The 5,935-nt window shown below is 42.2% G+C and overlaps 1 pseudogene; it reads left to right on the top strand.

Moving 5' to 3' along the window:
* Positions 1–1,476: 1,476 nt before the first annotated feature.
* Positions 1,477–5,446, top strand: LOC133134529 (zinc-binding protein A33-like; annotated as a pseudogene).
* The last annotated feature ends 489 nt before the right edge of the window (positions 5,447–5,935 follow it).

Below are 5,935 nucleotides of genomic sequence, written 5' to 3'. Positions count from 1 at the left end.
CCAGATGTGTCCGGTTACATTGACTAAATATGTGTACTCTTGGTTTAAGCCTAGGGTTTTGCCTGTGAAGAAATATAAATAAACGCGTACTGAGCAACAGAAATGAAACAGGTCGACCACGGAAAACAACAGCAGTTGATGACAGAGACATTGTCAGAGCTGTGAAGAAAAGCCCCAAAACATCAGTCAGTGAGAGGAAGTGTCATGGCTTAGGCTTGTATGGAGTGGGTTCACTAATCAGTTTTGATGATGTAACTTATGATGATAGCACCAGTATGAATTCAGTCTACAAAAGTCTACAAAAACATTCTGTCTGAATTAGGAGGAACTTCATCATGCAGCAAGACAATGACCCAAAACACACTTACAACACAACTTCATTTGGGGCAGGAAGTGGAAGGTTTTAGACTGGCCAAGTCAATCACCAGACCTTAACTTAATTGAGCACGCATTTCACATCCTGAAGAGGAGATGGAAGTGAAAAAACCCTCAAACAAACGGCAACTGAAAGAGGCTGTGTTGTACCCCTGAATAGGGGGATGAAATAATAATTCATCACAAGTTCTCCCCCTACTGCACAAAGGCAGACATGAGTAATCAATAACATCCATCCATCCATCCATTATCTGAACCCGCTTATCCTGAACAGGGTCACTGGAGCCTATCCCAGCATACATTGGGCGAAAGGCAGGAATACACCCTGGACGGGTCGCCAGTCCATCGCAGGGTACACACACCATTCACTCATACACTCATACACTCATACCCTCATACCTTTGGGCAATTTAGACTCTCCAATCAGCCTAACGTGCATGTCTTTGGACTGTGGGAGGAAACAGGAGTACCCGGAGGAAACCCACGCAGACACGGGGAGAACATGCAAACTCCGCACAGAGAGGCCCCGGCCGACGGGGATTCGAACCCAGGACCTCGTTGCTGTGAGGCGGCAGTGCTACCCACTGCACCATCCGTGCCGCCACATGCTACAACATATTAAGTATTATTTACTTTAATACTCTCTGTACCAATACTTTTGCTCACCTAGAAATTGGGTGGTCTGATACCAAAGGTGCTATGTTTTAAGTAGGTTAGCACATCAAGGCGTAAATACGAGGAAATAAAAGATGAAATGATGAGCTCTTGTCTCATGTTCATCTTTTTATCTCAACCCCAAATGTATTCAGTGTATTGCAATAACAAAGGAATTGGCCTTGCTGTTACAAATTATCTCATTTAATTTATTTTCATACATGGTACATAAATGGATCCAGTGGTACTGCATCCTGTGAATCCAATCCAGTTCAGGCACGTGACCATCTCCGTAAGAGAGAGAGGACAAACCCAGTCAAGAATGACTACAAGCCTGATCTGCAGTTCCTGTTCCTGCTTATTCCTGTTTTGAAGCACATCGGGTGTGTTCTGTCCCAGGTTCAGCAGAAGTGAAAGTATCAGACCGAGAGACGGAGAGACTGTAACATGGAGGCTAAAGCTATGATTCCAGAGGACGATCTCTGTTGCTCTGTATGTTGTGACATTTTTAAAGAGCCTGTTGTTCTGAAATGCAGCCACAGCTTCTGTAGAGTGTGTCTGCAGCAGTTCTGGGAAGAGAAGAGCTCTCGAGAGTGTCCCATCTGCAGGAGAAAGGCCTCTATGGATGAACCTCCTCTAAGCCTGACCTTAAAAAACATTGTGGAGTCTTACTTAAAGCAGAAGACTGAGAGAGAAACGACAGACAAGACTGAGGCTCGCTGTAGTCTTCATGGAGAGAAACTTGTTTTATTCTGTGAACATGACAAAGAGCCTCTCTGTCTCATCTGTCAGACTTCAAGAAAACACAGAAACCACCGGTCTGTCCAGTGGAAGAGGCCGCTCTGGAGCTGAAGGTATTCTTTTTTCAATTATAATTTGAAATTCAAGTCAGCATTGTATCTGAAAGTCTTGTTTTAAAGCCTCAAAACATCCAGTATTTTAGATTTCAGTACAATGTACTAGGAGTAAAATGTGGGCATGGTTAAGTCCGGATTCACAGTTGTGATTGTGGGCCTTTTATAGTGAATACAGCTCCATAAGTGTAACATTGAAATACAGTGTGATTTCATAAATATATAGCAATGATGTGTTAGATTAGATACTGACAGCACAAATATAACACAAGACGTTTACTCTAACAAAATAAAGGTCTAGATCTGACAAAACTACTGTCATATAAACTGTTTTCTGCTTGAGGAGAGAACTGTGCAACAACCAGGAAGTGCAGAAATCTACACTGAGTGAATAACCAGTGGAGACAGAGCTGCATATACTCTCTCAAAATGGATGTGTTAATATCGAACACAATAAATCCAGCTGGTTCTATGAATGCTTCAACATTCCTTACAGTTGGCTGTAAATTATATGTATGTACAGCCCAGAATTATTATCATATTTTGCTGAAAAATTGTATTGGTTTAATTGTGCTGAAAATGCACAATAACATATTGTGTTATGACGCTCTATAAGAATATTTCAATGATCTTTCCTCGAGTGTAGTATTTTCCCTACTATATTTCCCATGTGCTTACAGTTACAAAATTACACTGACCGTCGTGTAGCAGGGGTAATACTGTGCTATTTGTGAGAATAAGTCTTAACTGGTTCATATCACTCCAGGAGGAACTCAAGCCTGCACTTAATCTTGTCAAAGAAAAACTGAAGAAGTTTACTGAGGTTGAACAAGGATGTAAGGAAACAGCAGAACACATCAGGGTGAGTAACACAACTAGTAAATATGTAGTATTTTTGATGAATGTTGTGTGTGACATGGATAACAAACACACTAATTGCCATACATGAATAACAAAGCGTAGTTACATTATTCAGGTTTAAAATGGTGTTTGAATCGTAGAGTCAAGCCCAGCACACAGAGAGGCAGATAAAGGCAGAGTTTGAGAAGCTCCACCAGTTCCTGCGTGAGGAAGAGGAGGCCAGACTATTTGCACTGAAAGAGGAAGAGGAGCAGAAGCGTCGGATAATGGAGGAGAAGCTAGAACACATCAGTGGAGACATCTCCACCCTTACAGACAAAATCACAGCTCTAGAGATGGCCATGGAGACCGAAGACACCTCCTTTTTAAAGGTAGGAGCTTCATTTACTGACCAAGTTTATACCAATTAACCTCAGTAAAGTAACGTCATGTGTGCTGACTGTTATCATCCTCTTCACTTTCATTAACATGGCTCCTGCTGTTTCTCACCTATTGTTTCTCATAATGGAATGGACTGAATACATTTATACACTCACAATTATGCTCTCATTGTGTGTGTTTTTCAGAGCTACAACAACATCAAGGAAAGGTATGTGGACTCTCAGCTCATTTCATCTTGTGTGTTTAAGTCTCTTCAGTTCCCGATGCTGACTGACTCCTGCCTGTCGTTACAGAGCCCAGTGCACACTGCAGGACCCAGAGCTGCTCTCAGGGGCGCTGATAGACGTGGCCAAACACCTGGGCAACCTGACGTTCAGAGTCTGGGAGAAGATGCTGGGAATGGTGCAGTACAGTGAGTATCTGGGCCAGATGCTGAAATCAGGTTTTTTTTTACAAACATTTAATGAACACATGAAAGAGGAGGAACAGGCTGCATGTTGACATGGTGCTGAAGATAAACAGCACAGAGTCATCCAGTCTCAGAGCAGGGAGATCCTGAGGGCTGCACTGCACTGCTCGCAGTTTAATATCAGAACTCACGCAGACACAGAATTAACACACAATGTAAAACCTTTTTAATAATATGCTTTATTAGCTGTGAGAATTGATTGTGTTCATTGATTCATGACTTTACATAATGCAAATATGTTTTATATTTAAAATATTAATCACTATAACAACAGTATATTGTTATCCATAACTAGTATATGTCATTTCCTGTGTATGGGTCCTAATCTGAATAGAGTATGTGAAATGGTCCTGCCACACGCCATGGGCGGACACAAGAGATGGACACAGGGAGGTTGTTATGATCGGAGCCATTCGCAGACTCCAAGATGTAATAAATAACAAGCTTCAATCAAAGTGCCACTGAAATAGTTCAGTGCACGGCAATAAGGGCAGTACAGGCAAGGCAGTGGGGTGTGGGGCGAGGGGCAGAGTGGACAGGTAACCAAAGCAGTGTGGAGAAGGCAGGGTGGGGTGTGTGGGGGGGGGGGGGGGGGGGAATCGGGCGAGAGGGAAAACATAGAATAGAACATTGACATAAATCACATAGAAAAGGATAAACAGGGAAATGAACTACGCCAGAGGCATGGAATGTGACAGGAAACTAAACATTTAACAACACAAATATGAAGAATGGGGTGAGTACAGAGAATCAAACTGACACAGGAACACAAGATGTGAGGCAGCACTGGCATTTTCATTTAAAAAAAATATATTTATATAAAAAAAAAGAAATTAAAATAAAAAATATATATATAATCATAATAATAATAATAATAATAATAATAATAATAATAATTATAAGCTTTATTTGTAAAGCATACATAAAATGTAGCTCAAAGGGCTTTGCATTCAGCCAGTTACAAATAATTATAAAAACAACACATTGTAGATAAAATATAATAATAATAAATACTGTGATTGTGGAAATACATTCACTCAACAAACAAATAACAAGACAAGACAAACACTAACACGACTGCCTTAAAGGAGCGACGGTCTTAAAAGAAAGCTCCCTCAGTCTCTTTTGGTGGTGTAGTTGGCCAGGGCCCCGGCCGGGATATTTCATGCTGCCAGTTGCACCTCCCCTGACAGCAGCGGTAGGAGGCGCAACGCCCACTCCTCCACCAGGTGTGTGTGTTCTCACCTGTACCTCTTCTTCCCACCGTTTAAATATCTCTCTTCTTCATATTTTAGCTCCTGTGACGATGGACCCCAACACTGCACATGCCTGTCTCTCTCTCTCTGATGATCTGACCACTGTGAGACACACAGGTACAGCGCAGAACTGTCCTGACAACCCAGAGAGATTTAACCGCTGTGTAAATGTGCTGGGATCTGAGGGGTTCACCTCAGGGAAACACAGCTGGGAGGTGAAGGTTGGGAATAAACGTGAGTGGACTATAGGAGTGGTGAAAGAGTCCATCAACAGGAAGGGAGATATAACATGCAGCCCAGGGAAAGGATTCTGGGTCATAATGCTGAGGAATGGTGATAAGTACAGTGCAGCAGGAGTAGATGACCTCACACTTGAGAGGAAACCCCAGAGCATCAGGGTGCAGCTGGACTATGACAGGGGGGAGGTGTCCTTCTTCAACTCCAGTGACATGTCACTCATTTACACTTTTAAACACACATTTACTGAGAGGGTGTTCCCATACTTCTCTCCCTATTTGAGAGATGATGGTAGGAACGATGAGCCCCTGACAATCTGCCCAGTGAAAGTCTCAGTAACAGTGACGTCATCCCAGTGAAGGTGTTTGTGTAAAAATGAAACTAGAAATGCTGTCAGAGATTTAGGATGTGTCTGATCTGCCTCAGCATGCCTGGCTGTTGACTTGAGCTTTGGGACACATGCTGGAGATGATCGGGGGGGGGGGGGGGGGTTGATGGTGTACCAGTACCCAATGGAAGATAAACAGACTGAGGTACACTCTCAGTGTCTAGGGACACACATCTAGAACAAAGGGGGGTGTCTGTCACAAGGGAGTAATGACTATGTGGTTATTTGCTTTTACCTGGTCCGTTTTATGCTGTAAAGGAGACTGTTGTTTCTTGTTAATGTAATTTCTTATTCATCTGAACTTTGGAAACTGCAAATGTTACTTTTCAGAGGACCACGTGCTTTCACACTGATAGGATACAAAAGGTGAAATCCATTTCAATAATTTCAATGAATTCATTTTATTTTCATCACCAATTATTTTGTTGAGTTACTCAACTGTACATGCATTTTTGGTCAT

The sequence above is a fragment of the Conger conger genome, chromosome 8, assembly GCF_963514075.1.
Source record: "Conger conger chromosome 8, fConCon1.1, whole genome shotgun sequence".
NCBI classification, from domain to species: Eukaryota; Metazoa; Chordata; class Actinopteri; order Anguilliformes; family Congridae; genus Conger; species Conger conger.
This window is presented reverse-complemented; position numbering and strand designations above follow the sequence as displayed.